The sequence below is a fragment of the Amblyomma americanum genome, chromosome 7 (assembly GCF_052857255.1).
Source record: "Amblyomma americanum isolate KBUSLIRL-KWMA chromosome 7, ASM5285725v1, whole genome shotgun sequence".
In the NCBI taxonomy this organism is placed as follows: Eukaryota; Metazoa; Arthropoda; class Arachnida; order Ixodida; family Ixodidae; genus Amblyomma; species Amblyomma americanum.
In genome coordinates, this window is record NC_135503.1 from 152,068,740 (window position 1) to 152,084,077 (window position 15,338).

The window sequence follows — 15,338 nt, forward strand, 5'->3', positions numbered from 1 at the left end:
TGAGTATGGAGCTAATCAGGGAAACATTGGACTGTGACGCGAACCCGCCGATATTGGGCGTACGGAGACTCGGGGACTCCGGCTCCCTGCTGATTCTCTTCGAGGGAAGCGAGGTGCCTTGGCGGGTGAAGTGTCTTGGATCTTTCAAGAAATGCTGGTTGTACAAGAAGAAGCTAGAAGTGTGCGTGACATGCGGCCTACTGGGACACAGAGCTGATGTATGCCCAGACCCGAAAAAACTGAAGTGCCGAGGCTGCGGCAAGGAGAATCCGGAGCAGGGACACACGTGCATCCCCGTATGCCAGCTGTGCGGGGGAGCCCACATGCTGGGCGACAGCAAGTGTAGGAAGATGTATAGGAAGCCGTTCGTGGCGACGAAAGACGCAACTAGACGAGAAGATGGGAAAGACGGAGCAGCGCAGGCCAAGGACGGGCCCAAGGGAAGGTCCAGATCCGGGACGCCCTCGAGATCCGAGTCCGGGGCGAGACTCACGGACAAGAAGGAGTTCCCGAGCCTGCCGTCCAGGGAGGACCCGAGACTACCCAAGACGGGGCCCGAGAAAGCGGTAAGCTTCGCGAGCAAGGTCACCCAGGCTAACCCAGAACCAGTAGCGCTGAGGAAGGAAAATGCAGAGTTGAAAGCGAAGATAGGGAAACAAGAGGCAGAATTAAAGAGGCAAGGAACGGAAATTGCGGAGCTGAGGAAAATGATAGCAGAATTAGTAAACAATAAGCCGACGTCGGTGGCGCCTCCCACGCAAGCGGCAGCACAAAAATTGCCGGCGGCGAAACCGGAGATAGAAGAAGCAGACGAGAAAATGGATACGGAGGTGGTTAGACCCACTTCCATAAAGCGAAAGGCGGCCGAGACCGACCCCCTTGTGACGCTGGAGAGGAAGCTAACGAGTAAATTTGGAAGCAAAATTGATAGGCTGGAAACGCAGATGCAGGAAGTGAATGTAAGGTTAAACGCTCTAGGGGACATTAAGGGTTCAATGGACAAGATCCTAGCGGCATTAAACGGCCTCACTGAGAGGATGGCGAATATGGAGTGTGTAGTTTTTGCCAACAATGGACAGGAATCAAAGTAAGAAAGAGAACGCCACCATTTGGCAATGGAATTGCCGAGGGTACAGACGGAAGCGAGCGCTATTACAGCAGCACGTGCAACATGTAGAAGACAAACCAATTGCTATAGCGCTGCAGGAAACTGGGGGAAATCAGGTAAAACTGGCCGGATACCAAAGTTTCTATAGCGATAGGGGTGAAAAATGCAGAGTGGCCACGCTGGTGAAAAGGAATATAGCATCCCTACAGCACGAAGTGAGAACGGGGGACATAGAAGCGGTATTGCTAGAAATGATTACGGGACGCAAGAGAGCAAAAAGCATATTTCTGCTTAACATCTATAGCAACCCGAAGCAGAAGAAAATGAAATTCGGAACGATATTTAGAAAAGCCATCAAACTGGCCGGCCAGAGCCCGTCGGTGACCGTGGGGGACTTTAACGCGGCACACCAGGAATGGGGGTACGCGAGGCAAGATCCGAAGGGCAGACATCTCCTTGAGGAGTCCCAAAATCTCGGACTTATCTTGCATACCGACCCATGTGCGCCCACTAGAGTAGGTAGCAGTGTAAGTAGAGACACCGCGCCGGACCTCACCTTCAGTAAAAATGCAGGCAGGGTAGAATGGGCAAACACCAGAGAAAATCTGGGTAGTGACCACTTCATCGTAGCTACGAAGCTGGGAGAAGGAGTCAAGCTACGGAAACTCAAACAGGCGAGAATAGTGGAGTGGGACAAATTCCGGGAGATTCGCAGAAGCCACAAAGCTAAGGAAATTGGAGACATAGGAGACTGGGCAAAACAGCTGAGGGAAGATGCCAGGGACGCGGAAGCAGTAGCCGAAGGGGAGGATGCACCGGAGATAATGGATAGCAAGCTAATGAGCATGTGGAAGGCGAAGGAAAGGCTCGAGAAGAAACTTAAGTCTCAAAAATGGAACAGAAATCTAAGGCGTTCGTTAGCCAGACACACCAAGGAAATGGAAACGTATGCTATTAAACTAAACGAGCAAAATTGGTACGGCAGGTGCGACGAAATGGAAAGGGGCATGAGCCTAGCAAAGACGTGGAATATATTGAGGCATCTCCTCGACCCGGGAAAATCTAAACAGGCAGCGAGCACTAACCAAGTGAAAGCGAGACACGCTTTCTAGGGGACGGACAAACAGCTGATGGACAGGCTCAGGGACATTTACATAGGGGACGCGACAGAAGTACGACAGGCAGAATATGGAGGAGCGGAAAATGAAGATCTAGACGCGGACATTACGGTAGCGGAGATCAGAGCAGCTATCGCTGAGCTAAAAACTCGCTCGGCCCCTGGCCCGGATAAAATATCCAATGTCATGCTCAGGAATCTAGACGGCGACTCGATAGATGCAATTGCGCGGTACATGAACAAAGTATGGACGGAAGGTAAATTGCCAGAGGAATGGAAGCAGGCAGAGGTTGTTCTCATCCCCAAGCCGGGAAAAGAACCAAACTTGGAAACCCTAAGACCGATCTCGCTAACGTCGTGCGTGGGGAAACTCATGGAGCACGTAGTGCAAACGAGGTTAACGAGATACATGGAAGATGGAAACCTATGGCCGCACGAGATGGTGGGCTTTAGACCTAAGCTCAGCACGCAGGATGTAATGCTCAGACTCAAACATGACATTGTAGACAAGAAAGGATTAGATGCCAAGGTGATCCTAGGTCTTGACCTCACGAAGGCCTTCGACAACGTCCGACACGAGGCGGTGCTCAGAGGTCTGGAGGAGGTAAACGTGGGCAAGAGAACATACGAGTACATCAAGGACTTTCTCCAAGGGAGGAAGGCGGTGATTAAATTCCACGACGCAGAGTCGCCCAGCATAAGGCTGGGCAGCAAAGGTACCCCGCAAGGCGCCGTACTGTCCCCCTTCTTATTCAACATAGCGATGAGAGGTCTCCCGGCCATGCTGAACAAGATCCCTGATCTAAAATTCAGCATGTACGCGGACGACATAAACATGTGGATGAATAACGGAAGCGACGCGGAAATTGAGTGGAGTCTGCAAAGGGCAGCAGACGTAGTGGTGAAGTACGCGGCCGAAAGAGGCCTGGCGTGCTCACCGCAGAAGTCGGAGCTCTTCGTGTACAATAGCGACAGCAGGAACAAGAGAGACGTAGAAATTAAAGTGATGGTGGGAGGCCTGGAGGTGCCCAGGGTCGAGGAAATGAAGATCCTTGGCATGTTTATCAACAAGAAAGGCAACAACACCAATACCATAAAGAAATTAGCCACATATGCAGACCAAGTGGTAGGCATATTCAGGAGGGTAGCGGTAAAAGGGCGAGGACTAAAAGAAAGGAATCTCCTGAGAATGTCACAGGCGTACGTAATAAGTCGGATCTGCTACGCGACGCCGTACCTAAACATGAACAAGGCAGAAATAGAGAAGGTAGACAGAATATTGAGGAAATGCGCCAAGCGAGCTCTGGGACTCCCGACATCTACGTCGACGGCGCGGCTTGAAAAAATGGGGGTACACAACAGATGGCTTGAGCTGGCAGAGGGGGTGAGAATATCCCAATTAGAACGGCTCGGCCAGTCTGAAACGGGCAGGACAATACTCGAATGGGTAGGAATCCGGCCAGAAAGTAGCACGCACAAGATGGTAAACATCCCGGCAGGAATCAGGGCCAAGATATGCGTCCCACCTATGCCGCGGAACATGCACCCCGTGTATAACAAGGAAAGGCGAGAACATAGGGCTAAGGCCTACGAGAGGAAGCTGAAGGAGCGACCGGCAGACCAGGTGGCGTACGTAGACGCGGCGTGCGGACAGCACGGGGCGGCTGTATCCGCTGTGGTCGACGGGGCAGGAGTACCAACGGTAGCGGCTTCGAGCCGCACAAGAGATGCCAATGCGGCGGAAGAGTTGGCGATAGCGCTCGCTTGCGTCGGTACCAAGGCCACGACGATTTTAAGTGACAGCAAAACTGCAGTAAGAAACTTCGCGAAAGGAAGAATCTCGGAAGAGGCCAAACACGTCCTCGAGGCGAGGCCGATAGAACGTAACATATAGATAATATGGATCCCAGCGCATGAGTCTATTGCAGGAAATGAGGCTGCACACGAGCTTGCCCGAGCTCTCTATCACCGGGCGGCCGCAGAGCAGCCCTCTCGCATAGACATGAAAGATGGCCTAATTTCATACCACGAGATCACGGAACATTAAAAGCTGAGCAGGAGGGTCTATCCGCCGCCCGACCGTTCCCTCGCAACAGAGGAGGCAATTGCGTGGAGAAGATTGCAAGGGGGGAATCATATAAGCCCCTTCTGGGTATACATCACAATCTCCAAAGAGGAGAAAGACCAATATTGTATAAAGTGCGGGGAGAGGGGCACTCTCGACCACGTCATATGGGAATGTGCTGGAAGCCCGGGCGCCGAGCAAAAGATAGAAGATAGAGAAGCCTGGGAGACCTTGCTGCGGAGCGAGGACCCCGCTAAGCAGCGACAAGCCATCCGCCTGGCGGCTGAGGCCGTGAAGCGACAATGTGTCTTCACCAGACCTTAGTTTGCGAGGCTCCTAAGTAGGGCTCCCTTAGGCCTGCGTGCCGGGGGGTCCAAAAAGGAGTTTCATTTCGGTGGAAATAAACGTTTTGATGATGATGATGATGAGGCCTTAAAAAGTCTAGGTGGTGTTGGCAAGGCCCACCAACACCGCCTGCCTGCATGTACTATTATGGCTGCATTTTACGGCCTCGGCCATACAAACCAACCGCCGTCTACTGCACAGTTGCTTCAGACCTGGCCATATGCGTAGATCCTGCCCTTTCACAACTCAAGTGGAGCCTGCGTCAGAAGGCGCAGCGGCGTACAGATGTGGCCTCTGCAAAACTGACGACCACGACATCACATCAGCCACTTGCCCCACAAAGCAGAAGGCAACAGGAAAGATTCGTCGTGGGTATCCTAAGAAAATGACTGAGAATTCGAATACGCCCCTTTTGCAGACTTCCAACCGGTTTGCACCTCTCCAGTCGGATGATGACGAGTGGCCCGAACTTCCCATGCTCCGCACGCATGAAACTGCTACCCAGCAGACTTTATAGCGATAAGGTACGTAAGGACTGCCGACATCAGCAGGCTACAAAACAGCGTAGCATCCCGGAACCTCTCAACGATGACATGGTAGCAGTTGATGACCAAATTGCACGCCTTTTAGCAGAGGTCTCAAGGCTCCGACAACACCGTGAACTGCTTGCCTGCCGTAGACATGCAGCGGGATCTGGCACCGCCACTAGAAAGGATGAATTAGCACCGAACATGTTCCACCCACCAGCTTCTTTCACCGCTCCTCCCAGAGTACCTTCTACATTGCCAGATAACTCTACGGCGTCCCTGCTCCGCTTCATAGTTACCCACTTATCCAACCTGACATCTGTTCTCTTGCAACGCTTGGACTACTAACCGAAGATGGCGTGTTCCGGCTTTTCTGGTGTGCTCCAGTGGAACTGTAGAGGCCTCTCCACTAAAGTGGGAGAGCTCAAAACCCGTCTTCGCTTGCACAAGCTCCAGGTGTGGGCCATGTTACTGCAGGAGACCAATGCCTTGCGAGCAATTCCGGGCTTCAGTGGATACACGTCGCCTTCGATGAACAACCATCGTGTGCACAGTGCTTCCCCTTCGGGAAAGGCGGCGGTGTACATTAACAAGCGTTTCCCTCACGTATGCCTCTCTCTGGAAACTTGGTGCACCTCGTATCAGGAGGTAGTTGCAGTTGTAAAATTACCGAAAGCAACTGTTGTGGTGGTATCCTACTACGTAAGACCAGCGGGTGGCGCTCCCTCCCGTATTAATCTCGGCTGGTTATTGAATGCGCGTAGGTAATACCCCGGGTGTCCGATTTAGTCGGAGGTGACTTCAACGCCCACACCCAGACTGGCGGTACCCTACTTCGTGCCGCCACGGCAGGCGGTGTGCGGGATGCCTTCGCGGATGCGTTGTTTATTCTTCTAAATAACCCCAGTTCAGCAACGCGGGCTATGCGTCACAGTCACAGTGCCACCTATGCTCCTGATCTGACGTGGTGGTCTGGCCCCGGCACTCCCTGGTGGCACCTTGAGCCTGACTGTTGGGGCAGTGACCACCACCCTATAATCATCAGTGTCCATCCATCACGTGCTCGCCGGTTACGCCGCAAGTGCACGGTGGTCAACTGGGATTGTTTCCGTGCTATTCTCCAGGATATCCCTGCAGAGTCGTCACCATCGCTTGTTGACCGCATGTAATGCTCGTTAAACAGTGCTACCATCTGCACCTGGCCAGACATCGATCGACCGGTTCCAGATATCGGTCTGCTAAACTTGTGGGCTGCTCGCCGACAGGCCGAGCTGGCAGCCTCACGTGATCCCACACCTGCACAGGCACGTATAAGACTGAACTATATTACTGGTAAGGCTCGCAAATACGAACGCGACCTATCGCGAAGGCAGTGGCATGCGTGGTATGAGCAGTTTTCTGCGAAGTCGTCGAATCCATCTCTCTGGCGAACTTTCCGTGCAATGGAACACGGTCACCGTCGCCCCGACGCAGCTAGCACCGCATGCTTCGCAGCTAACTCGTCTCCGGATGATTTCGCCAGAGAAGCGGCACGGAAATTCTTTCCAAAATATGATGTGCTGCCACCCTGTCACCACTTCTCGCACTTTTGCGTGCGCTCCCAGACACCCTAGAGCGTGTTTGGGTAGCGGTCTCGGTCACAAAGGAGATGCCCTCGACTCAGCGTGGCAAGCTCAGCCGGGAGACCAGCTACTAAGTGACAAGGGGGTTGGTCGTTTGGTGCCCAGCTTTCGCCGGTCGCAAGCCAGAGAATGGGTCGGAGCCAAAGGTTCACAAAACAAAACAAAGTTTATACAGCTGAGAGACGATACAGAGGCTTTCACAATCACTCGTGCAAAGTAGCAATACAGAGAGATACAACTCAACAAAATCTTTGCACCTAAAGTGCACTAACACAGAGAGAGACAAATAATGAAAACACAATTTGTTCACTGGGTACTGCGAAAGTCCGACGACCTGAAGAGCACGACGGGGCCGATCCGCAGACTGGCGCACGTTGCCTCGCTTGTCCGTGGCTAGTCGAGTGGTGTCTTCCCGGGAGTCGAGCGGGCGCGCTTCTCAGAAGTTTAAACGGCGGCTCGGGCTAACAGACAGCGGTTGCAGCCCCTCATTTATAGGCGCAGCCCGCGTCTGTTCTTCGCGCCAAGGAAAGCGCGCACATACACGCAGCTTCAACTGCACAAACTCCTCGCACCGGGTGCGCGACCCCATTGGTCAAGCGCGGAAATCACCGTCCAGAAAAATATAGGCCATTCTCGCCACGCGGAGTCCTCGACGCAAGAGCGAAGGGGAGAGGGTATCACTTTAGTGTGGTCATGGTCATGCCCTCTCCATCGACAACGAGCAGAATCATCTCAGACATTCTAGAGAAATCGACGCCGCGCGCGGCCATGCCTCCCTCGGCGCCGCGCCGGCGAGCTGAGTGGCACCAGTACGCGCAAAGCTACGCACTCTCCGGGGGTCCCTCCCCACTGTTTTTGTTTTATTTTACAGCACGCGGGCGCGATTGCTTACGCGCTGCGCGCTTTCTTTCTAATATGCGCCGAATTTTGTGACACTGCCCTTTCGTTTAAGAATATTGTGCAACAATAATCAACACAAAATTCGCGCGCACATGCTTGCGCGCACAAAATCAATGGCGAATGCCAAAATACACACATCAATACAATGACGTCTGCACGCACACACTTGACAATTGGCAAAATTCAATACAAGCCGTCACACGGCAATACATTAACATAACAGAAACAGGGAGCACACAAGTTCAAGGCATTCTTGCGCCTATGTTTCCGAATTCGGCGTATGTAGTCGGCTCGGCATAAACTTGCCCCGCTCGAGATTTCGGAAGCGTTTGTGGCTCGCTTTCTAACTCGACTCTGGGTTTTCTTTCTGTTGCGCGTTCTGCTCGTTTTCCTCTTTCTATAGAGTTCTCTCTTCCGAACGCGGTTCTGGCTCTGCTTCCTACTCGTACTCCTCTGCGTGTTTCTGCTCGGACTTCGAGCCCTTTCTCTTTTCCTTCGGCTAGCGCGCCCGTTGCGAACAGATTTTACGACAGTTGGCTCGTAACGGCTTCACTTCTCGTGTGTTTCTTCTTCTCGGCGTGCGCTCTTCTGTCTGCGCTTCCGCTTCCACACTGAGTCCCTTCTGAAAGTGAGGCTCGTTCGTCGCAGCTTCCTTTTCATTTTGCTTCGATGTTCGTGCAGCTTGCTTGCACCCGACTCAGCTGTTTTGAGCATGGTTGTCTTTTGTCCCAGTTTCTTGCTGCATTTTCTCCTGGGCTTCTGATGTTGGGGTTCACCCGTTTCGGTGGTGTCCGACTCACTTTCGTTTTACTTTATTCCACATTTTTCGGGGCAAGCCAAGCTCGTTTCCACATGCATCATCCGAGCTACGCTCTCATGATGAATCCACTGCTTCAGTCACCTTTTATTCTTCTAGGACTGAACTTCCTCTTCCCGATTCATTCTTTTTTCTCTTGTTGGCTTTTCCTCGTGCCAAGTGTTCGGAGCATAACTCTTTAACCATTGTAGACGCATTCTCCTTTGTTTTCGATTCAGCTTCCGGTGATTTGTTCTTAGGCTCGTCGGTTTCAGTGCAGTCGTGCTTCATTGCTTGCACTGCACTTTCGCCTTCCTCAGCGGGAAAGGCCTGCTTACTTGTAGAGAGTTCACTTGAAACGGTTTCCGGGTTTTCACTCAGAGTGCTGTCCTGAACTGCAGTGACGTAGGAGCTTTCGCGCTTTTTGTCATTTAACTGCTCTTCCTCACGCTCACTACTGCCCCTCTCAGGCGTGCAGCAATCTGACTTCTCGGTGAAGCTCCTGCTTTCTTCCTCAACTTCAGGCGCATTCCTTAAAGTCACTTCTGACTCAAGCGTCAGGTTGGCCTGCTCCACACTGCCTACTACGTCGGCAGCAGCCACACTCTCACTTCCCTGAGAAAGCGACAATCCGGTCTGGTTTTCACTCTCTCTAATTTCAGCTGCAGGAACTGGCTGTTCCTCGACCAAACCATCACTAGTGGTGCTCGTTACAACCTCTTCCGTGCTTGCTGGCAACTCAGACAGGTTAGTCTTCCACCCATCCTCTCCGGGGGTAAGCTCCACTGGCTCCCTGACGTTGTTCAAACGCCGAACCTCATCAAGCTTCCTCGCAAGAATTTCATACTCTCTTTGAAATTCCCGTTCTTGCTCTAGGGCGAGCTTTGCTGCTTCTTCTCGTCTCTTCTGCCATTCTCTCTCCTCGTTCCCTTTGTCTCTCTTTCTCGGCGGCTTCTCTAGCGCGCTGTCTTTCTGTATTTCTTCTTGTTTTCTCTGCCATTCTCTTTATCTTCTCCAACCTCTGTCCATTTTTCGTCCACCCACTGAACAAGTTCAGCTCCGTTCAGACCTTTCTGAATGCCTAGCTCGGCCATCTCCTTGAGATTCATCCTGAGCCTGAACTCTTCAGATGCAGCACATAGCCTCTGCTCTGTGAACCTCTCCAACCGCTTCAGCGCGGCACCTCACAATATCGCTCTGCTGTTAAACACTCGTTTACGACCTCTTCGTAAACTCCTTCCGACTCTCCGTTCTCTGAGCTCCCAAAGCACCAAACGTCCTGTCGCGGACGCCAGAATATGTCACCACTTCGCGCACTTTTGCGTGCGCTCCCAGACACCCTTAGAGCGTGTGGGGGTAGCGGTCTCGGTCACAAAGGAGATTCCCTCGACTCAGCGTGGCAAGCTCAGCCGGAGACCAGCTACCAAGTGACAAGGGGGTTGGTCGTTTGGTGCCCAGCTTTCGCCGGTCGCAAGCCAGAGAATGTGTCGGAGCCAAATGTTCACAAAACAAAACAGTTTATACAGCTGAGAGACGATACATAGGTTTTCACAATCACTCGTACGAGCAGATACGAAGTGATTTACAAATACAATGCACTCGTGCAAAGTAACAATAGAGACAGATACAATTCAACGAAGTATTTGCACCAAAAGTGCACTAACACAGAGAGAGACAAACAATGAAAACACAGTTTGTTCACCGGGCACTGCGACAGTCCGACGACCTGAGGAGCACGACGGGGCCGATCCGCAGACTGGCGCACGTTGCCTCGTTTGTCCGTGGCTGATCGAGTGATGTCTTCTCGGGAGTCGAGCGGGCGCGCTTCTCAGAAGCTTAAACGGCGGCTCGGGCTAACAGACAGCGGTTGCAGCCCCTCATTTATAGGCGCCGCCCGCGTCTGTTTGTTCTTCGCGCCAAGGCAGGCGCGCACATACACGCAGCTTCAACTGCACGAACTCTTCCTTCTCGCGCCGGGCGTTACCCATTGGTCGAGCACGGAAACCACCTTCCAGAATAACCTGGGTCATTCTCGCCACGTGAAGTCATCGACGCAAGAGCGAAGGGGAGAGGGTATCACTTTAGTGCGGTCAAGGTCACGCCCTCTGTGTCGACGATGAGTAGAAACTTCTCAGACATTCTAGAGAAATCGACGCTGCGAGCGGTCATGCCTCCCTCGGCGCCGCACCGGCGAGCTGAGTTGCAGCAGTACGCGCAAAGCTACGCACTTTCCGGGGGTTCTTTCCCGCTGTTTTTTTGTTTTGTTTTATTTTACAGCGCGCGGGCGCGATTGCTTACGCGCTTTCTTTCTAATATGCGCCGAATTTTGTGACACTCCAAAACCGGCGGCTCTCGCTCCCATGTCGCACGACATTTGGTGAAAGCGGTTTTGCAACCGCGCCTCATTTACCAAGCACAGTTCCAACGCTTAATCAGAGCTCTGTGGGATTGTCTGGAAGCCGTCAATCGAGAGGCAATGAGAGCTATCACTTGCCTTCCACGCATCACGCCGATCGTGGCACTTCAAGAAAGTGCTCAGTTAAATGCCCTTGACGAGCTTGTGCAGCAGGGCCGTGATGTTCGTAGCCTTTAGGCCACCCTTTTGCATTCACCGTGAGCACTCCTGACCTTTGCTTCATCACACACCATACTGTAGCCGCCAGCGTCAGTTCTTCCTCCATGGGACTTTGTGCAGCTGAGCGACAACGAACCTACCGATCTACGTCGCCCAACCTCACCTTATGCAGCATCGTCCCTTCGCGAGCGAATCGCGGAACAAGATAGTCTCCTACCCCGCGGCTCAATTATTATATATGTTGATGCCAGTATCCAGGGCTGTGTAACGACGACTGCACTTTACTGTCCCTGCAAATCTGCACTTAACAAAACGGCCAGGTTTCGATTCGCGGAACCCCCTATTTCCTTCTGTGCTGGGCTGCTTGCTATACAAGATGCGGCTCTCTCTGCAGTCGCAGTTACCTTGCTCCCTACAGCCCACATTATCATCCGTACTGACGCCCTTCAAGCAACTCGTCTACTCCGACGCGTCAGCCGCAGCTCAGACATCACCTGGCGGCTTTCATTCCGCAAGACATTCGAATTGAGCGGGTCCCACGTGACCTACTCAATTCACAAAGATCTGCAGATTCTGCAACCCGCTTTCAAACCCTACCCACGTCAATGACTCAATTCCTCAGTATGGATGATGCCACCCTTGTTCTCACAAGAAAGGAACACCTCCGGCACCGCACACGTGCTCTCGTCCCTCCGTGTGCGATAACCCTCCCCCGCGGTCTTACCCGCGCAGAGGAGGTTGCACTCCGGAGGATCCGGGTCGGAGTTGCCCTCACTCCTGCCGTAACTTGGACGTGGCCTCAATTTCGCCACTTATATCCCCGCCTAGGATGTCCAGTCTGCAACTCACAAGACACTGAGGCTGACATTCACCACTTGTTGTGGGATTGCCCGGCACTGAGCCAACTAGAATTCGCTTCCTGACAGCAGCGGGTCTCCACCCAGACAACCCGTCCCTCATATATTGATTGGACGCAGCGGCCACATCACCGCTCCCCCCTCGCCTTCATGAGATCGGCACATCTTTCCTTCTTTATTTAACACCCACCCAATATTTTCTTTTCTTCCAAACTCCCCTTATGCCCAGAGGCAATAAACAACGCTATAAAAAAAAAGAACAGAAAATATAGCCATAGCTCATGTGGTTTACGGAACAAAATAGCGTAGTTCCTTTGACAACATCACATGCACATGTGAAGCAGTAACATGCATGTTCGACATTTTATCCACGTTTTACTAATGCATCGACGCGACTGCAACATTCCACATGACGATAAAACTTAATTAACTTAATTATGAAAGCAGTACAAACGCGCTGATGGTGCCAATAGTATGCGCTCGTTGGGATTTCACTTTGAGGCATGGTTTAAATCTTTCGCAGCCGAGAACGTACACGCAGCGGAAAGAAAAATTTGGTTCACTTGCAGCCTAAAAAAAATGTGAGTTACTGATTTTATTACAAATGCCAATAAAACTGTTGGAATAATACGTATGCCGTGAATGGGGGTGGGGGGGGGGGGGGTTCATTGGTTGTTTTGATAATAACGTGCTCCTGTGCTGAATCCATATCAAGGCAAAGCAGTTACGACTGCATAGTAGTGAATAGACAAACCATTATAATAAAACTTAAAAGGAGGACGCCGACCAAAAGTGAAAAACAAAAAAACAAAAAAATGACGTTTCGGCTCCCGTACGGGAGCCTTGTTCACAATGAGAAGGATTAGAAAGTGCATCAGGATTAAATACGTTTGAAAAGAGGGCGCAGGGAGCGTGCGTATACAGGAGTTAGATTTCCAGTGTTGCGATTGAGGGTGCGATTAGTCGTTTGAATGAATAATGATTCGAGGTGAAGGCGACGGTACAGATTCTTTTCAGTTGCCAGCACGTGTGCCCCACCCCAGTCAATATCGTGGCCAGTTAATACGGAGTGTTCGGCGATAGCATTAGAGTTCACTTTTTTGTTTTTAACGTCATTACAATGTTCTTTTAGGCGTCTATTAAAATCACCAGTCTCGCCGATGTAGACGCTGTCACAATCAGAGCAGGGGACGCTGTAAACAACGCCAGGGTACTTTTCTTTGGGGAGAACGTCTTTGACGTTAACCAGCGCATGCCGAAGTTTCCTTGTGGGGACATGGGCAACGTGAACTTGGAATGTGCGCAGAATACGCGCCAAGGCTTCGCTTATTCCAGGTGTGTAGGGAACAGCGGCACGTTTCAGAGGGGACAAAACTGGAGTTTCACGTGTCGGGCAAGATAACTGCTTTTCAGCGGATGCCACAAAAGCATGCAGCTGGGTACTCGTTTCGCGCGAGTTCTTGCCGTACAGTACCAAAGTCGACTGCCCGATCTTCAGGAAAACTGCATATGCGTTCAGCGCGTTTGAACAAGGTTGTGGCAACAGATTTCTTTTGATTAGCCGGGTGCACAGATTTGAAGTTAAGGTATCTTCCGGTGTGGGTGGGTTTCCTGTAGACGCTGAATGATAGCTTTCCACTGTTTCGTTTTACCAATACGTCCAGGAAGGGCAACGCGCCATTAATTTCTTCTTCGACGGTGAAATCAATCGCTTCTTCAATGGAATTTAAATGGGACGAAAAGGCCAGCAAATCATCTTTCCGAATGAGGCAGAAGCAGTCATCTACATATCTAAGAAAGATTCTTGGCGGTGATGGGGATGTTTCAAGGGCACGGCGCTCAACAAATTCCATAGTCAGATTCGCGACAGTCACAGAGATAGAGGCGACCATTGGCGTGCCCTGAAGTTGTCGGTAAAAAGAGCCTTGGAAGACGAAACAAGTGTTTTCCAGGCAGAACTGTAAGAGCCTGCGGAGATCTGGAATGTCAATGGGGGTCCTTTGTGGTAAAGAACTGTCTAGTTCAAGGGCAGCAGAACACACTTGTACGGCGAGGTCAACGGGAACGCATGTGAAAAGCGACTTGACGTCAAACGAAACCATGTGCTCGCCATCGTCCGGTGATACGTCGCTTACCTTATTGATGAAGTCAGTCGAGTTGCGTACGTGTGTTGAGACGAGACCGACAAGTGGCCTCAGGATCCGGTGGAGGTAGCTGGATAAACTGTGAAGAGGAGAACGACTGTAGTCTACGATGGGCCGCATCGGCATACCACGTTTGTGCACCTTTGGAAGCCCGTAAAGAGCGGGGGCGGAACCTCGACCAGACGAGTTTTCGTCCAACTCTCGACTTCAGACAAACCATTACATTGACGTCTTGTTACAATATGTTTCAATCGGATCTGTACTGTCTGCGCCATCATTCTGCTTTACACACCAAATCACGCACAAGAAATAAGACCAAACTTAGCTATTTCTTGAAGCAATTACTGTGTCAACTGAAAGAAAGGCAGCTGTGGAGACCTGAAGTTAATTAGGTCCCCAGAAGAGCTTGAGAAACCATAAGTGCGTAGTGGGGAAAACAAAAATTTTATTCTGCCTCGACGTACGTACCTCCCCAAGACTGAGCGAGCAGCAGGAGGTGCCTTTGCAACCCCTAAAAAGTAAATGCTGTGGTATGCGGCGTTTCATATCCGAAAGCTAAACCTTGGCTATCGGAGACGCTGTAGTAGAAAGGTCCATACTATTTTCGGCAATCCGGGGTCCTTTAACGTGCACTTGCATTGCACAACACGCGGGAATTTAAGGCATTTAGTGCTTTCAGCTCCCGTTCTGGGCAAACTCGCGAACATCGTCTATGCCCCGCGGCGCACCGGGCAGAGAACATGAGCTAGAACTGCCAGAACCTGAAGCGAACGTTTCCGTCCGCCCACCGAATTCGGAACCGGAGCGCTGCGAGTGGAAGCACGCTGTGCGGGCCGTGAGGGCGCCAAGGGGAGCCGAATGTCTACTGGACCGCAGAAACATCTGTCGAGCGTTTCGATGGTTTCGATCCGACCCTGCAGTCCGCATTATGCCCTCTCTTCGGTATGTGTTGCTCTCAATTACCGCTGCGTTTTGTTGATTCATTTAATTTTATGAAGAGCAATGCTGCAGACCTAGCTAGGGCTTTATGCCTATCCAACATATATAACACGGCACCCTCGAGCCCCTCTCCCGCCTCTCTGAACCACCTCACCACGAATGCCCTGCCACCGACCCTGCGCGGGACTTTGAAGATTGCTCGGGTTACAAGCGTACCGCGTAAGCCGAGTGGTCTCTCCGCTCGAAAACCGCGGCGCGCCAGGACGACGCGCGTGCAGACGGCAGGCTGAGAAGGCGCGTGCGCCCCGGCTTGCAGTAAACAGCAAACAGACATGACGCATCC